We start from the raw sequence: 18,415 nt of genomic DNA on the forward strand, positions 1-18,415 counted from the left end.
GGGTCATTCTTTTTCTCTCTCTCTCTTTTTTTTTTTTTTTTTTTTTTTTTTTGAGATGGAGTCTTGCTCTGTCGCCCGGTCTGGAGTGCAGTGGCCGGATCTCAGCTCACTGCAAGCTCCGCCTCCCGGGTTCACGCCATTCTCCTGCCTCAGCCTCCCGAGTAGCTGGGACCACAGGCGCCCGCCACCTCGCCCGGCTAGTTTTTTTTTTGTATTTTTAGTAGAGACGGGGTTTCACCGTGTTAGCCAGGATGGTCTCGATCTCCTGACCTCGTGATCCGCCCGTCTCGGCCTCCCAAAGTGCTGGGATTACAGGCTTGAGCCACCGCGCCCGGCCTTTTTTTTTTTTTTAAGACAATCTTGCTCTGTCACCCAGGCTGGAATGCAGTGGTGTATGATCTTGGTTCACTGTAACCTCGACCTCCCGGGTTCAAGCAATTCTCATGCCTCAGCCACCCGAGTAGCTGGGATTACAGGCATGCCCCACCACATCCAGCTAATTTTTTGTATTTTTAGTAGAGACGGGGTTTTGCCATGTTGGTCAGGATGGTCTCGAACTCCTGGTCTCAAGTGATCTACCCACTTCGACCTCCCAAAGTGCTGGGATTACAGGCGTGAGCCACTGTGCGTGGCCCTTATTTTTCATTTTTATTCTTTTTTGAGACAGGGTCTCGCTTTATCACAAAGGCTGCAGTGCAATGGCACAATCTTGGCTCACTGTAGCCTTGACCTCCTGGGCTCAAACAATCCTCTCACCTTAGTTTCCCAAGTAGCTGAGACCAGCACACCTGGCTAATTTTTGTATTATTTGTAGAGACAGGATTTCACCACATTGCCCAGGTTGGTCTCAACTCCTGAACTCAAGCAGTTTCCCTGACTTGGCCTCCCAAAGTGTTGAGATTACAGGCATCAGCCCAACTTTAGGTCATTCTTGTTTTCTCCTTTTACAATACAAAATATATGACAATGAGACTCAAAAGAGTTTAAAGAAGTTGCTTGGTGGGGCGCGGTGGCTCACGCCTGTAATCCCAGCACTTTGGGAGGCCGAGACAGGAAGATCATGAGGTCAGGAGTTCGAGACCAGCCTGGCCAATATGGTGAAACCCTATCTCTACTAAAACTACGAAAATTAGCTGGGCGTAGTGGCAAGCACCTGTAATCCCAGCTACTCGGGAGACTGAGACAGGAGAATTGCTTGAACCCGTGAGGCGGAGGTTGCAGTGAGCCAAGATCACACCACCGTACTCCAGCCTGGGTGACAGAGCAAGACTCCTTCTCAAAAAAAAAAACAAAAAACAAAAAAGGAGTTGCTCGAGGTTTTAATCCCAGCCAACAACCAAGAATCCTGATAAGAATTTGCTTCTAAAATAAAAGCTCAGTTGGGTGCAGTGGCTCACATCTGTAATCCCAGCCCTTTGGGAGACCAAGGCAGGATCACTTGAGGTCAGGAGTTCAAGACTAGCCTGGCCAACATGGTGAAACCTTGTCTCTACTAAAAATTCAAAAATTAGCCAGGTGTAGTGGTACACGCCTGTAATCCCAGCTACTTGGGAAACTGAGGCATGAGACTTGCTTGAACCCAGGAGGTGGAGGTTGCAGTAAGCCAAGATCGTGCCACTGCACTCCAGCCTGGGTGACAGAGCAAGACTCTGTCTCAAATAATAATAATAATAAATAAAATAAAAGCTCTCAGTTGCCAAGGTACTTTGAAGATTTGTAACTGCATGCCTGTTACTGGACACCTGCTTCCTAGTAACATGGTCAGAGTCTAGTGAGAAACGTTCACCTCCCTGCCATGAACTCCCTCATCTGGGCAAGGCCTCTACAGTCCTGTGTCTCACAGGCTGTTGTGTTCCCCTTTCCAGCACCTGCTGGCATAAGACAGAAACTGAACACTATTAAACAACAGGCCTTTCTCATGAAAGCCCTGTTCATTGTTTTCTGTTTTTCTTTCAGAAATTAAAATTAATTAGACCTCCTGGGCTCTTTTCCAAGCAAGAATAGAGGTAGGAAATAGTGGCTGGGCACGGTGGCTTATCCCTGTAATCCTAGCACTTTGGGAGGCCGAGGCGGGTGGATTGCCTGAGCTCAGGAGTTCGAAACCAGCCTCGGCAACACGGTGAAACCCCGTCTCTGCTAAAATACAAAAAATTAGCCAGGCGTGGTGGAGTCCACCTGTAATCCTGGCTACTTGGGAGGCTGAGGCAGGAGAATTGCTAGAACCTGGGAGGCAGAGGTTGCAGTGAGCCGAGATCGTGCCACTGCACTCCAGCTTGGGCGACAGAGCAAGACTCCATCTCATTTAAAATATATATATATATATATATAGTAGCAAGTGGCAGAAAAGCCAGGAATCTAAAAAGAGGGACTAGATGGTAGAGTCAGCGAGGGACTCAGAAGCTAAGCGGGAGGGAGTTTCTGAGCCTGCCCTGGCTCAGAAGGCTGCCTGTGGGGGAAAAAACAAAGAAGCTAAAGGGTAGACAGGGTGATGGGAAGGCTCTGGAACAGAGGTAGCAATTATTAAAATATTCAAATAGTTGTGTGTTCATTGGTAGATAGCAGCTGCTCTGAGACCTCACGCCAGTGCTTATCTTCCACCCACCCCCCACACCCAGTCTCTTCTCTTGCCACCTTCTGATGACTGTTTTGATTAGTTAGGGTCCAGGCTGAACTGTGGTTAAATATTTTGAATAACTTCCCTGGGTGTGGACACAAACCGGATTGGAATTCTAACTAGTGTGACCTGGCAACGGTATTCTTTTTTTTTTTTTTTCTTTTTGAGACGAGTCTCCCTCTGTTGCCTAGGCTAGAATGCAGTGACGTGATCTCTGCTCACTGCAACCTCCTTCTCCTGGGTTCAAGTGATTCTCCTGCCTCAGCCTCCCAAGTAGTTGGGACTACAAGTGCGTGCCACCACGCTCGGCTAATTTTTTTGTATTTTTAGTAGAGAGGGGTTTCACCACATTGGCCAGGCTGATCTTGAACTCCTGACCTCATGATCCATCCGCCTCAGCCTCCCAGAGTGCTGGGATTACAGGCATGAGCCACCATGCCTGGCCTGGCAACGGTATTCTAATTTGAACACAGTGTCACCAACCACTGTTTGCGAACATTCAGACAGCCTCAACTCTGTCTACCCTTGGGTCACAGACTTTTAGGTACTGGTGATGTCATATGTATTTCTCACTGTTGTGATCAAAAATTTGAAAAATCCAGATTAGAGTATTCCAGGTACAGGGAACTGAATGCAGAGATACACAGCTTGTTTCTGGAGAGGAAATATGAGATGCCTTGGAGGTAGGCAGGGGCCAGGTATGAAGGCCATGAGCCCAGTGGAGAGTGCCAGGAGGCAGTGACACTCTGATATGGGACACAGAATAGAAAGATGGCGAATTGGGGGTCTGAAGCATGTTGGGGATGTGAAAAAGAAGCATGTGTGTTGGATGTATGGCTCGGGGTCGGGGAGAGCCCCCACTCCTCCAAAGATAAAGCAGAGAACAGAGGTCCTGAAAGCAGATGAAGTCCCTCATGGAGAGAGGCACACAGGGAGCTGGGAAGGCGCATGGGAGGGAATCCTATGGGCCCCCTGCATTAGCAGGCAGAGGAGGAAGAGCACTCTGGAGGGCACTGAGGAAGAGGTGCCCGAGAGATGGGAACGTGGAAACTGAGAGGGAGAATTAACCAGCTGAGATGCTGTGGGTCCAGTAAAATAAGGACTCAGACATCTGCTGGGCCCCAGAGGCAGTATGGGTCTATGGTTAGGTAGCCTGACTGCAGGGGTCAAATCTGGCTCTGGTAATTCTGAGCTCTGTGACCTTCGGCAAGTGTTTTAACCTCTTGTGCCTCCATTTTTTTCCTTTATAAAATGGAGATAACATTTACCTGAGTTTCAAGGATTAAATGAGTGTGTGTGTGTGTGTGCATGCGTGTGTGCATATGTAGAGGAGGGAGTGAGAGAAAAAGATAGAGACAGAAAGACAGCCAGAAAGAGACGGAGTTTGAGAGAGAGATGCTCTGAACCAGGTTTAAAAAGTAGTAAATGAGCCAGGCGTGGTGGTTCACACCTGTAATCCCAGCATTTTGGGAGGCCAAGGTGGGCGGATCACCTGAAGTCAGGAGTTCAAGACCAGCCTGGCCAACATGGTGAGACCCCATCTCTACTTAAAATACAAAAAATTGGCCAGGCGCGGTGGCTCAAGCCTGTAATCCCAGCACTTTGGGAGGCCAAGACGGGCGGATCACAAGGTCAGGAGATCGAGACCATCCTGGCTAACCTGGTGAAACCCCGTCTCTACTAAAAAAAAAAAAAAATACAAAAAAACTAGCCGGGCGAGGTGGCGGGCGCCTGTAGTCCCAGCTACTCAGGAGGCTGAGGCAGAAGAATGGCATAAACGCGGGAGGCGGAGCTTGCAGTGAGCTGAGATCCGGCCACTGCACTCCAGCCTGGGCGACAGAGTGAGACTCCGTCTCAAAAAATAAAAAATAAAAAATAAAAAAAATAAAAAAAAAATAAAAAAATTAGCCAGGCGTGATGTTGCATACCTGTAATCCCAGCTACTTGGAGCCTGAGGCAGGAGAATCTCTTGAACCCAGGAGGCAGAGGTTGCAGTGAGCCGAGATTACATCACTGCATTCCAGCCTGGGTAACAGAGTGAGACTCTGTCACAAGAAAAAAAAAAAAAAAGTAGTAAATGGGCCAGGCACAGTGGCTCATACCTGTAATCCCAGCACTTTGGGAGTCTGAGGTGGGTATATCACTTGAGGTCAGTAATTGGGAGACCAGCCTGGCTAACATGGTGAAACCTGATCTCTACTAAAAACACAAAAATTAGCCGGGCATGGTGGCAGGCGCCTGTAATCTCAGCTACTCAGGAGGCTGAGGCAGTAGAATCGCTTGAAGCTGCCATTACTGGGCATATACCCAAAGGATTATAAATCATGCTGCTATAAAGACACATACACACATATGTTTATTGAGGCACTATTCACTTTGTTCCAAAGATTTGGAACCAACCCAAATGTCCATCAATGATAGACTGGATTAAGAAAATGTGGCACATACACACCATGGAATACTCTGCAGCCATAAAAAAGGATGAGTTCATGTCCTTTATAGGACCATGGACGAAGCTGGAAACCATCATTCTGAGTAAACTATCACAAGAACAGAAAACCAAACACCGCATGTTCTCACTCATAGGTGGGAACTGAACAATGAGAACACATGGACACAGGGTGGGGAACATTACACACTGGGGCCAGCCGAGAGGTGGGGGGATGGGGGAGGGATAGCATTAGGAGATATACCTAATGTAAATGATGAGTTAACAGGTGCAGCACACCAACATGGCACATGTGTATATATGTAACAAACCTGCACATTGCACACGTACCCTAGAACTTAAAGTAAAATAATAAAAAATAAAAATAAAAACAATGAAATACTTAAAAAGAAAGAAAGAAAAAAAAAGAATTGCTTGAACCTGGGAAGTGGAGGTTGCAGTGATCCAAGACTATGCCACTGCATTCCAGCCCAGGCGACAGAGACTCTATCTCAAAAAAAAAAAAAAAGTGATAAATGCTACATACAAGCTTATGCTAAATTATGACAGCTATCACTTGCTAGGCCTGAGTTTTCTTGGCTACAAACTAGATTAGTGTGTAAACTCTAGAAACTCAGGGAAAAAAAGAAAAGAAAGAAAGCCATACTGGAGCTAAATAGACAAATATCTTTCAAAACACAGAATTAAGCACACACTAAAGATTGTGACATCTTGACATCTCTACTCTGCCCTCTTCAGTTGCTTCTTGTGGTTGCTTTTGAGGCTAAACTTACTTCCCTGTATTTGTGAGTTCCAGAGTGCCAGCTAGGGTCACCGAAACAAAGGTTTCTCATCTTCCAGCTGCACAAGCAATCCTTTTATTCTAGCCTGGATCCTTTGCCAGACCTCTTTGTAGGTCTGAGAACCAAATAAGGTAACACACACGAGGCAGGCATTGAAGTCCAGGCGCCACTGAGGGGGAAGGGAGGGTGGGGCTGAAAACGAAACCGGGAAGAGTCTTGGAGCTCAGGAACTATGCTGCCTCAGAGAGCCCAGCACACGAGGAAGGACGTCTGTCCATGTAACGTGGTGTTCCTTAGGGCTTCCTGGAGGAAAGGGGGGGCTGAAAAAGCAAACGGACATCCCCCAGAGACACCAAACACAGGCAATTTCCAAGCATTGTTGCTTTCTTTTTCTTTCTTTTCTTTTTATTTTTTCTGAGACAGAGTCCCTCTGTTGCCCAGGCTGGAGTGCAGTGGTGCGATCTCAGCTCACTGCAGCCTCCCTTATGGCTAGGCTCAAGCGATTCTTAGCCTCCTGAGTAGCTGGGACCACAGGCATGCACCACCATGACCAGCTATATATATTTTTTTTTTTTGGTAGAGAGAGGGTTTTGCTATGTTGGCCAGGCTGTTCTCAAACTCCTGAGTTCAAGCAATCCAGCCACCTTGGCCTCCCAAAGTACTAGGATTACAGGTGTGAACCACCGCCCCTGGCCCAATCATAGCTGCTTTCTACTCCTCAAGTGGACACCAGGCTCCAGAGTCTCACCTGGAATTTGAATCCCACCTTCATCCTTTTTTTTTTTTTGAGACAGAGTTTCACTCTTGTTGCCCAGGCTGGAGTGCAATGGCACGATCTTGGCTGACTGCAACCTCCGCCTCCCAAGTTCAAGCAATTCTCCTGCCTCAGCCTCCCAAGTAGCTGGGATTATAGGCATGCACCACGATGCCTGGCTACTTTTGTATTTTTAGTAGAGATGGGGTTTCTCCATGTTTCTTAGGCTGGTCTCAAACTCCTGACCTCAGGTGATCTGCCTGACTCGGCCTCCCAAAGTGCTGGGGTTACAGGCGTGAGCCACTGAGCCCAGTCCCTACCTTCGTCCTTTATAAACTGTGAGACCTTGGGCAAATTACTTAACTTCTCTGTTTCCTAGTTTTCATTTGTTTCAAGTACTACAGTTACATTTTATAAATCAAGTACATTCCAAGAAAAACGACAGGGTGAAAATTAGTGTGTGTGCATGTGTGTGTCGGGGTGGGGTGGGGTGTGGTTGCATGTGGAGAAATGTGTTGAGGGGGGCGGCGTGTCAGGAAAGTAGAATTACCCAAATGTGCCCAGAAAACTCCCACACTTTGGTGTTTGTGAGATTCCCATTCCCAGATTGGGAGAAATAAGATAATTAACTGACAATAGTTGGAAACTAACTGTGGACCAATTTAAAATGAAAGTTGTAAAGCCAAGCCATTCTTTTAGGTGTTTTGGCTCTCTACTTCAGTAGAAAGAACTTTTATTAATTTTGCACCAAAATCTAATCATAGAAAATTAGGCTGGATATGGTGGCTCAAGCCTGTAATCCCAGCACTTTGGGAGGCCAAGGCGAGCGGATCACTTGAGGTCAGGAGTTGGAGACCAGCCTGGCCAACATGGTGAAACCCCATCTCTACTAAAAATACAAAAATTAGCTGGGCATGGTGGTGGTGCCTGTAATCCCAGTTACTGGGGAGGCTGAGGCGGGAGACTTGCTTGAACCCAGGAGGTGGAAGTTGCAGTGAGCCAAGATTGCGCCACTGCACTCCAGCCTGGGTGAAGAAGTAAGACTCAGTCTCGAAAAAGAAAAAAAAAAAGAAAGGCTGAGGCAGGAGGATTGCTTGAGCCCAGGAGTCGAGACCACCTTGAGCAATATAGTGAGACCTCGTCTTTACAAAAAGTAAAAAAATTAGCTGAGTGTGGCGGTGCATGCCTGTAGTCTCAGCTACTCCAAAGGCTGAGGTGGGAGGATTGCATGAGCCCAGGAGGTCGAGGCTGTAGTGAGCCGTGATTATGCCACTGCATTCCAGCCTGGGTGACAGGGCAAGATACTCTCTCCAAAAAGGAAAACAAGAAACAAGAAAAACAAAAATTAGACCAAACAGAAAACAGGAAAAAAAAAAAAAAAAACTCCTCAACTGTCTTATCATCTAGAGGTAAGTGTTAAACTTTCATACCTTTTTTCTGTGTCTATATGTATGTACATAGGGACATACATATACACATATAAATACTGTATATTTGGAAAGCGGATCATGCCTGCATTGTTCTGCACCCTTTGAGGGGGAATGGTGAGAAGAGCTCTGAATAGCCAGAGGTGGTGGCTCACGACTGTAATTCCAGCACTTTGGGAGGCTGAGGCAGGCAGATCACCTGAGGTCCAGAGTTCAAGACCAGCCTGGCCAACATGGTGAAACCCCATCTCTACTAAAAATACAAAAAATTAGCTGGGCATGGTGGTGGGTGCCTGTAATCCCAGCTACTTGGGAAGCTGAGGCAGGAGAACCACTTGAATCCAGGAGGCGCAGGTTGCAGTGAGCCGAGATCGTGCCATTGCGTTCCAGCCTGGGCAACAAGAGCAAAACTCTGTTTCAAAAGAAAATAAAAGAAGAGCTCTGAATCTTCTCAAAACCTACTCAAGGCTGGGAGTGGTGGCCCATGCCTGTAATCCCAGCACTTTCGGAGGCCAAGTCAGGTGGATCGCTGAGCTCAGGAGTTCAAGACCAGCCTGGGCAGCATGATGAAACCCCCATCTCTACAAAAAATAAAACACACACACACCCCAAAAATTAGCTGGATGTGGTGGCGCAAGCCTGTATTCCCAGCTGTTTAGGAGACTGAGGCAGGAAGATGGCTTGAGCCCAGGAGGCAGAGGTTGCAGAAAGCTGAAATTTCACCAGTGCACTCCAGCCTGGGTGACAGAGTGAGACCCTTCTCAAAACAAACAAACTCACTCGGCCCCTAGCCTTGCCAGTTTCCTTACATAAATCCTCTTTTGCTGATTCAATGATTTCTAATATTTTGATTCTGTAATATACTTTGAGATGACTAAACTTTCACAGGACACAACATGGTAAATGACAGGAAGTATAACTTAAATAGAATCATAAACTATAATCCAAAATGACGAGCCCTCATATGCTGACCCCATCCTTAAAATGTTAAAACAAAAACAAATATCAACAAGAACACTTTGTAAAGCAAGTTGTAGGTTTCTGGCTACAGAATAACGATCTGGGTAAATTTGTAATTTCAATTTTAAAACGTGACAAGCAATCAGATGCTATCAAGATGTTTTTGAATAGAACAGAAAGAAACGGAGTAAAGGGACAATCACTATGGGTCCTTGCATGAGTCTCTGTTCTAAAACCAAGGCTTACAGGATTGTGGCAAAGGGGGAAGGCTGTGAATGAGAGCTTTCATTTACTCATTTTTTGATAAACTTTTTAAAAAATTGGGCTGGGCAAGTGACTCACGCCTGTAATCCCAGCACTTTGGGAGGCCCAGGTGGGCAGATCACCTGAGGTTAAATTCAAGACCAGCCTGGCCAACATGGTGAAACCCCGTCTCTACTAAAAATACAAAAAATTAGCTGGGCATGGTGGTGGGTGCCTGTAATCCCAGCTACTTGGGAAGCTGAGGCAGGAGAACCACTTGAACCCAGGAGGCGCAGGTTGCAGTGAGCCGAGATCGTGCCATTGCGTTCCAGCCTGGGCAACAAGAGCAAAACTCTGTTTCAAAAGAAAATAAAAGAAGAGCTCTGAATCTTCTCAAAACCTACTCAAGGCTGGGAGTGGTGGCCCATGCCTGTAATCCCAGCACTTTCGGAGGCCAAGTCAGGTGGATCGCTGAGCTCAGGAGTTCAAGACCAGCCTGGGCAGCATGATGAAACCCCCATCTCTACAAAAAATAAAACACACACACACCCCAAAAATTAGCTGGATGTGGTGGCGCAAGCCTGTATTCCCAGCTGTTTAGGAGACTGAGGCAGGAAGATGGCTTGAGCCCAGGAGGCAGAGGTTGCAGAAAGCTGAAATTTCACCAGTGCACTCCAGCCTGGGTGACAGAGTGAGACCCTTCTCAAAACAAACAAACTCACTCGGCCCCTAGCCTTGCCAGTTTCCTTACATAAATCCTCTTTTGCTGATTCAATGATTTCTAATATTTTGATTCTGTAATATACTTTGAGATGACTAAACTTTCACAGGACACAACATGGTAAATGACAGGAAGTATAACTTAAATAGAATCATAAACTATAATCCAAAATGACGAGCCCTCATATGCTGACCCCATCCTTAAAATGTTAAAACAAAAACAAATATCAACAAGAACACTTTGTAAAGCAAGTTGTAGGTTTCTGGCTACAGAATAACGATCTGGGTAAATTTGTAATTTCAATTTTAAAACGTGACAAGCAATCAGATGCTATCAAGATGTTTTTGAATAGAACAGAAAGAAACGGAGTAAAGGGACAATCACTATGGGTCCTTGCATGAGTCTCTGTTCTAAAACCAAGGCTTACAGGATTGTGGCAAAGGGGGAAGGCTGTGAATGAGAGCTTTCATTTACTCATTTTTTGATAAACTTTTTAAAAAATTGGGCTGGGCAAGTGACTCACGCCTGTAATCCCAGCACTTTGGGAGGCCCAGGTGGGCAGATCACCTGAGGTTAAATTCAAGACCAGCCTGGCCAACATGGTGAAACCCCGTCTCTACTAAAAATACAAAAGTTAGCTGGGCATGGTGGCACTTACCTGTAAGCGCCTTGGGAGGGTGAGGCAGGAGAATCATTTAAAACCCTAGCTATTCGGGAGGCGGAGGTTGCAGTGAGCCGAGATTATGCCACTGCACTCCAGCCTGGGCGACAGAGTGAGACTCCATCTCAAAAATAAAAAAATACTTACGAAGCAATAAGGGAAATTTGAAAACTGATTGAATATTTGGTAATAAGGAATTATTATTATTTTAGGTATAATAAACTTGAACTCCTGACCTCAGGTGATCTGCCTTCCTCAGCCTCCCAAAGTGTTGGGATTGCAGGTGTGAGCCACTGCGCCCGGCTGAAATTAATTTTAATATAGTTTACTTTTATTTTTATTTTTTTTGAGACAGTGTATTGCTCTGTTGTCCAGGCTGGAGTGCAGTGGAGTGATCTCGGCTCACTGCAATCTCTGCCTCCCGAGTTCAAGTGATCCTCTCACCTCAAGCTCCCTAGTAGCTTGGACTACAGGTGTTCGCCACCACGCCTGGCTAATTTTTGTACTTTTGATAGAGATGGGGTTTCACCGTGTTGCCCAGCTGGTCTCAAACTCCTGAGCTCAAGCGATCTGCCTGCCTCGGTCTCCCAAAGTGCTGGGATTACAGGTGTGAGCCACTGTACTCAGCCCTTAATCTAGTTTTTTAACTCAGTACATCAAAACTATTTGAACTTGAAATCAAATGAAATAATTTATTTTTTTTTAATACAAAGTCTTTGAAATCCAGCATGTATTTTTCATTTACAGCACATCTCAATTAGGACTAAACTTGCCACAGGTACCTGCGGCTACCATATCAGACAGCACAATCCTAGATCAATTCTCTAGCCTTCTCAGCCCTGCTGTGTGCCCTGGCCAACCAACCTCTAGACTTGTATCACTCAGCTCTCTTGCCCTCAGGCTTCCAGTTGGTTTTGAGCAAAAGATGTCACCATTAAAAGATGGGACAATGGAGAGAGTGGTTCTAGCCCCACACCCCCAAAACTGGGCTGCCACAGTTCCTCTATCTAAAGCTATAATAGCTCATCTCCCATAGCTACAGCACCTGGCTGCTTTTGGTAACCCTGCTCCCTTCCTTGCCCCATTGGGCCTAAGAGCTGCCTTTGGGATTGTCCTTTCTCCTATGGGTTTCCTTAACTCTGCCCACACCCCTGTACATAATTCCCTATATGGTTAACCCTTTAAGTGTGCCATCTGTTTCTTGCCAGGATCTTGACTGAACCACGTCGTTAGTGAACTATTGTGATGGTTCACGCTCTTTTTTTTTTTGAGACGGAGTCTCACTCTGTGGCCCAGGCGGGAGTGCAGTGGCACAACCTTGGCTCACTGCAACCTCTGCCTCCCGGGTTCAAGAGATTCTGCCTCAGCCTCCAGAGTAGCTGTGATTACAAGTGTGAGCCACCATGCCTGGCTAATTTTTGAGTTTTTTTTTTTTTTTGAGATGGAGTCTCTCTCTGTCACCCAGGTTGGAGTGCAGTGGTATGATCTCAGCTCACTGCAACCTCCGCCTCCTGGGTTTAAGTGATTCTCCTGCCTCAGCCTCCCTAGTAGCTGAGACTACAGGTGTGTGCCACCACACCAAGCTAATTTTTTGTATTTTGAGTAGAGATGGGGTTTCACAGTGTTAGTCAGAATGGTCTCGACCTCCTGACCTTGTGATCTGCCTGCCTCGGCCTCTGAAAGTACTGGGATTACAGGCGTGAGCCACTGCGCCCTGCCAATTTTTGTATTTTTTAGTAGAGATGGGGTTTCACCATGTTGGCCAGGCTGGTCTCGAACTCCTGACCTCAGGTGACCTGCCTGCCGTGGCCTCTCAAAGTGCTGAGATTACAGGCATGAGTCACCACGCCCAGCCTGTGAAGGTTCATACTCTTTAAGATTTTCCTTCATGGATACTTGAAGTCAATCACAATACTTAAAACGTTAAATATTTTATTTATTTGTTTTGAGACGGAGTCTCACTCTGTTGCCCAGAGTGCAGTGGTGTAATCTTGGCTCATTGCAACCTCTGCCTCTGGGTTCAAGCAATTCTCCTGCCTCAGTCTCCTAAGTAGCTGGGATTACAGGCACGCACCATTATGCCTGGCTAATTTTTGTATTTTTAGTAGAGACGGGGTTTTGTCATGTTGGCCAGGGTGGTCACGAACTCATTAAAAGATGAGACACCTCAGGTGATCTGCCCACCTCAGCTTCCCACAGTGCTGGAATTACAGCCAAATTTTTTTTTTTTTTTTTTTTGAGACAGCATCTTGCTCTGTTGCCCAAGTTGGAGTGCAGTGAAACAATCATAGCCCACTGCAGCTTCAAACTCCTGTACTCAAGAGATCCTTGCCATCTCAGCCTCGTGAGCAGCTAGAACTACAGGCACACAGCACCACTTTGCTAACTTTTAAAAAAAAAATTTTTTTGTAGCGATAATAATAAAACTGCTGGTCTCAGAACCCCTGGCCTTAAGCGATTATCCCATCTTGGCCCCCCAAAACATAAAACATTAAACCAGGCTGGGCATGGTGGCTCATGCCTGTAATCCCAGCACTTTGGGAGGCTGAAGCGGGCAGATAACGGGGTCAAGAGATCGAGACTATCCTGGCCAACATGGTGAAACCCCGTCTCTACTAAAAATACAAAAATTAGCTGGGTGTGGTGGCAGGGGCCTGTCGTCCCAGCTACTTGGGAGGCTGAGGCAGGAGAATTGCTTGAAACTGGGAGGTGGAGGTTGGAGTGAGCCAAGATCACACCACTGAACTCCAGCCTGGCGACAGAGCAAGAATCCGTACCAAACAAACAAACAACAACAACAAAAACATTAAAGCTTATACAAAACTCTTAGTGCCTGGCCATCAGTAATTTCTTTCTTTTCTGAAAATATTTTTTTTGTGAGACAGAGTCTCACTATGTGCCCCAGGCTGGAGTGAAGTGGTGTAATCTCAGCTCACTGCAACCTCTGCCTCCCAGGCTCAAGTGATTCTCCCAAGCCAACCTCCTGAGTAGCTGGGACTATAGGCGCACAACACCATGGCCAGCTAATTTTTGTATTTTTTTGTAGGTGTTCGGGGGGCGTTTTGCTATGTTGTCCAGGCCAGTCTCAAACTCCCAGTCTGAAGTGGTCCTCTCGCCTCAGCCTTCCAAAGTACTAGAATTACAGGCACAAACCACTGTGCTCAGCATTTTTTGTTTTTAATTTTAAATTAAAAAAAAAAAAAAATATATATATATATGCGGCCAGGTGCGGTGGCTCACACCTGTAATCCCAGTACTTTGGGAGTTGGGAGTCTGAGGCGGGTGGATCACTTGAGGTCAGGAATTCCAGACCAGCCTGGCTATGATGGCGAAACCCTGTCTCTACTAAAAACGATTAGTTGGGTGTTGTGGCAAATGCCTGTAATCCCAGCTACTTGGGAGGCTGAGGCAGAAGAATCGCTTGAACCCAGGAGCCAGAGGTTGCAGTGAGCCAAGATCACACCACTGAACTCCAGCCTGGGCGGCAGAGTGAGACTCCGTCTCAAAAACAAACAAACAAACAAACAAATCTTAGATGTAGTGAACTGGTAACAGGTGAATTTTAGAATTGGAAGATAAGTACCACGCTCTCAACTTGAGATAGTGAGAAGTCTGTGTCAGAATAATTTTTGTATTTGAAATCTTGGCTTGGTGTGGTGGCCATTTTGGGAGGCAGAGGCAGGAGGATCACTTGAGCCCAGGAGTTCGAGACCAGCCTGGTCAACATAGCAGGACCCCAACCTCTGTAAAATAAAATATTTAGAATCTTTCTGATGGCAAGTGACAAGAAAAAACTTAACTCAAAGTGGCTTAAGCTACTTTGAGGAAACTGTAGGAACTTGTATGGTGATCTCTCTGTGGTGGGGAGTCTGGTTCCAGGACCCCTGAGGATACCAAAATCCAAGGATGCACAAGTCCCTTATATAAAATGTAGTATTTGCATATAATCTATGCACATCCTCCCTTATAATTTAAATCACATCTACATTAATTATACCTAACACAATATAGGTAAATGGTTGTTATGCTGTATTGATACTGTTGTATTATTTTTTATTCTTTTAAAAAATATTTTTGATCTGCAGTTGGTTGCAGGAACCTGAGGATACAGAGGGCTGACTGTATGTTCAAATAACTAGGAATTCAGGCTGGGCTTCGTGGCTCACACCTGTAATCCCAGCACTTTGGGAGGCTGAGGCAGGCGGATCACCTGAGGTCAGGAGTTGGAGACCAGCCTGGCCAACATGGTGAAATCCTGTCTCTACTAAAAATAACAAACATTAGCCAGGTGTGGTGGTGCACGCCTGTAATCCCAGCTACTCAGGAGGCTGAGGCACAAGAATTGCTTGAACTTGGGAGGCAGAGGTTGCAGTGAGCTGAGACCTCGCTGCTGTACCCCAGACTGTGCAACAGAGCAAGACTCCAACTCAAAAAAAAGAAAGAAAGGAAAAAGAAAAAGAAAAAGAAAAAGAAAAAATAATTGAGAATTCAGAAAGTGGAGCTGGGTTCAAGGCTTCTTAAACAAGACTCTCCATGGCTCCTTATTTCCCACCTTGCAGTTCTCCTTCCCACTGTGTTAGGTCTACCTCAGGCTGCTTCCTCCCTCCTGGAAACAGGCTGGCTGCCCAGCTCAGGACTGTGCTAATCAGGGGAAATAGCACACCTCTCTCTGGTTGGCCTATGAACAGTGCTGGACTCAGCAGCTGACTGGTCTGACTGGATTACTCATCCTCATTCCTATTGGTGGGGGAGGCGCAAGGGAGGGACTAAGAACTTGGGTGATTTAATTAATCCAGAAAGGTTACCTCCCTACCCCTGAAAAAGAGGGGTGTAGGACCCAACTACATTCAAATCAATAATATGTACTACTGTGAGAAGGGTGGTTTCCCAAAGAAAATCAAGAGATATTCCTACAACATAATGATTCCCATTCTGTGTCTGTACCAAAAACTCTGATATGTCTCCTTGAAGCTTCACGTATTTGAGGGTCCAGACAAGAGTAGTGGTCATATAAGTTTAAAGGAAGATTAAAATACTCCACAGGACCAGGTGTGATGGCTCACATCTGTAATCCCAGTACTTTGGGAGGCCAAGGTGGGAAGATCACTTGAAGCCAGGAGTTTGAGACCAGCCTGGCCAACATGATGAAACCCCATCTCTACTAAAAACACAAAAATCAGCCCGGCGTGGTGGTGCACACCTGTAGTCCCAGCTACTCGGGAGGTTGAGGTAGGAGAATTGAGTGAACCCGGGAAGTGGAGGTTGCAGTGAGCCAAGATCGTGCCACTGCACTCCAGCCAGGGCAACAAGGTGAGACCAAAAAAAAAAAAAAAAAAAGAAAAGAAAAGAAAAGAAAAACCTCTATAGCAAGTGGACAATTTAGTTGTCTGAAGTCGCTAGCAGATGAAAAGCTGTGGATGGCCAGGGGAGGTTCAGAATGTTTTCATTACTAGAGGTGGAGGGATTAAGAGAGTTCCACTGAAAGACAACACACTTGACTAGCACCACACACACACACACACACACACACAACAAACAAAAAACAGGAAAAGTGGTGGGAAAGAATGGGAAAATGAGATGGTAAAAGTTTTAAAAGGCCAGCATGTATTTATTTATTTATAAGACAGGGTCTCATTCAACTGCACTGGAATGCACTGGAGTGCAGTGGCACGATCTTGGCTTATTGCAGCCTCAACTTCTCGGGTTCAGGCGATTCCCCCACCTCAGCTTTCCGAGTAGCTGGACTACAGGTTCCCATCACCATGGTTAATTTTTTGTATTTTTAGTAGAGACAGGTTCTCCCCATGTTCCCTAGGCTGGTCTCAAACCCTTGGTCTAAAGTGGTCCACCAGCCTAGGCCTCCCAAAGTGCTGCGATTACAGGTGTGAGCCACTGCACCCAGCTGGCCAGCAGTTTGAAAAGCAGTGATTGTGCCAGATGATTTACATCCATCATTTCTCTTAATTAAATAATTTAACAGCCCAGCGCGGTGGCTCATGCCTGTAATCCCAGCACTTCCGGAGACTTGCTTGAGGCCAGGAATTAGAGACCAATCTCAGGAGTTGGATTGGTCTCAAACAACTCTCCCAAGGCAGTAGAATCATTTGTGGCCAGGAGTTCAAGACCAACCTAGGCAACAAAGTGAGACTCCGCTACAAAAAGTCAAAAAATTAGCCAGGCACGGTGGTTAATTTTAACCTATGAGGTCCAGCCCACGAGGTCCAGGTTGTGGTGCATGAAGTTTGCTCCATTGCCCTCCTGCCTGAGTAAGAGAGTAAGACCCTGTCTCAAAAATAAATAAATAAGTAAATGAAAGAAACGAGAAAAAAAAAAAAAAAAAGCCAGGTGCTGTGGCTCACGGCTGTAATCCCAGCACTTTGGGAGGTAGAGGATTGTGGATGGTTTTGAGCTAAGGAGTTTCAGACCAGCCTGGGCAACATGGTGAAATCCTGTCTCTACAAAAAATACAAAAATTAGCTGGGCGTTCGTGCTCGCGCCTGTGGTCCTAGTTGTTGGGGAGGCTGAGGCAGGAGAACTGCTTGAGCCTGGGAGGTGGAGGTTGCTGTGAGGCGAGAATGAACCACTGCACTCCAGCCTGGGTGACATAGCCAGACCCACAGTCTCAAAAATAAATAAATAAATAAAAATAAACAACTATGTATTGCTTGACTGCTGTGTCGTTTCCAAGCCCTGGGGATGCAGGTGTGACCACAATTGGCCAAAGTGACAAAACCTAACAGCTGTAACCCTGTAAGACTGGGGTTATTTTATACAGAGGAAACACAGAAGTTAAACATTCTTCTCAGGACGCTTCAGCTAGTAACTAGCAGTAGGGGCTGGGGCCAAATCCAGGACGGCCTGACTCCAGAGCCTTTGATTTGATAGAAGGAAAGAAAATGAAAAAGAGAAAAGCTTACATACAGGAGGGGAACAAATCAAGGCAGATATAAGTGAGCCAGAAAAAAAAAAAATCTAGATGAGAGAGAAATAAGAAAAGGTTTGCTAGGAACCCTTTCCCCCCCTTTTACAGGTGAGGAAACTAGGCTGAGATGTAATAAATCTGTATTTTTCCTTCGCTACAGATAAACCTTTAGAACCACAATAAGAGGTAAGGCTTCGAAAGAAAAATACCTGGGAAAGTTAAAACATAATAATTGGCTGGCCAGGTGTTGTGGCTGAGGCCTGGAATCCCAGCACTTTGGGAGGCCAAGGCGGGCAGATCGCCTGAGGTGGGGAGTTCGAGACCAGCCTGACCAGCATGGTGAAACTCCGTCTCTACTAAAAATACAAAAATTAGCCGGGTGTGTTTACAGATGCCTGTAATCCCAGCTACTCGGGAAGCTGAGGCAGGAGAATCGCTTGAACCCGGGAAGCAGAGGTTGCAGTGAGCTGAGGTCGCGCCATTGCACTCCAGCCTAGGCTACAGAGCGAGACTCTATCTCTAAAAAAACAAAAAACAAAAAACAGAAAAACGTAATAATTGGCATATCTTTCAGCTAAGAGGGAATACATAAAAACACAGGTTCTTTTTCTCTCTCTTTTTTTTTGAGACAGAGTCTCACTCTGTCACCCAGGCTGGAGTGCAATGGAATGATCTCAACTCACTGCAACCTCTGCCTCTTGGGTTCAAACAATTCTCTCTCGGCCTCCCGAGTAGCTGGGATTACAGGTGCGTGCCACCACGCCGGACTAATTTTTGTGTTTTTAGTAGAGATGGGGTTTCAACATATTGGCCAGGCTGGTCTTGAACTCCTGACCTCAGGTGATGGGCCCGCCTTGGCCTCCCAAAATGCTGGGATTACAG

This window comes from Trachypithecus francoisi, unplaced genomic scaffold (genome assembly GCF_009764315.1).
Source record: "Trachypithecus francoisi isolate TF-2019V2 unplaced genomic scaffold, Tfra_2.0 Lachesis_group10, whole genome shotgun sequence".
NCBI lineage: Eukaryota > Metazoa > Chordata > Mammalia > Primates > Cercopithecidae > Trachypithecus > Trachypithecus francoisi.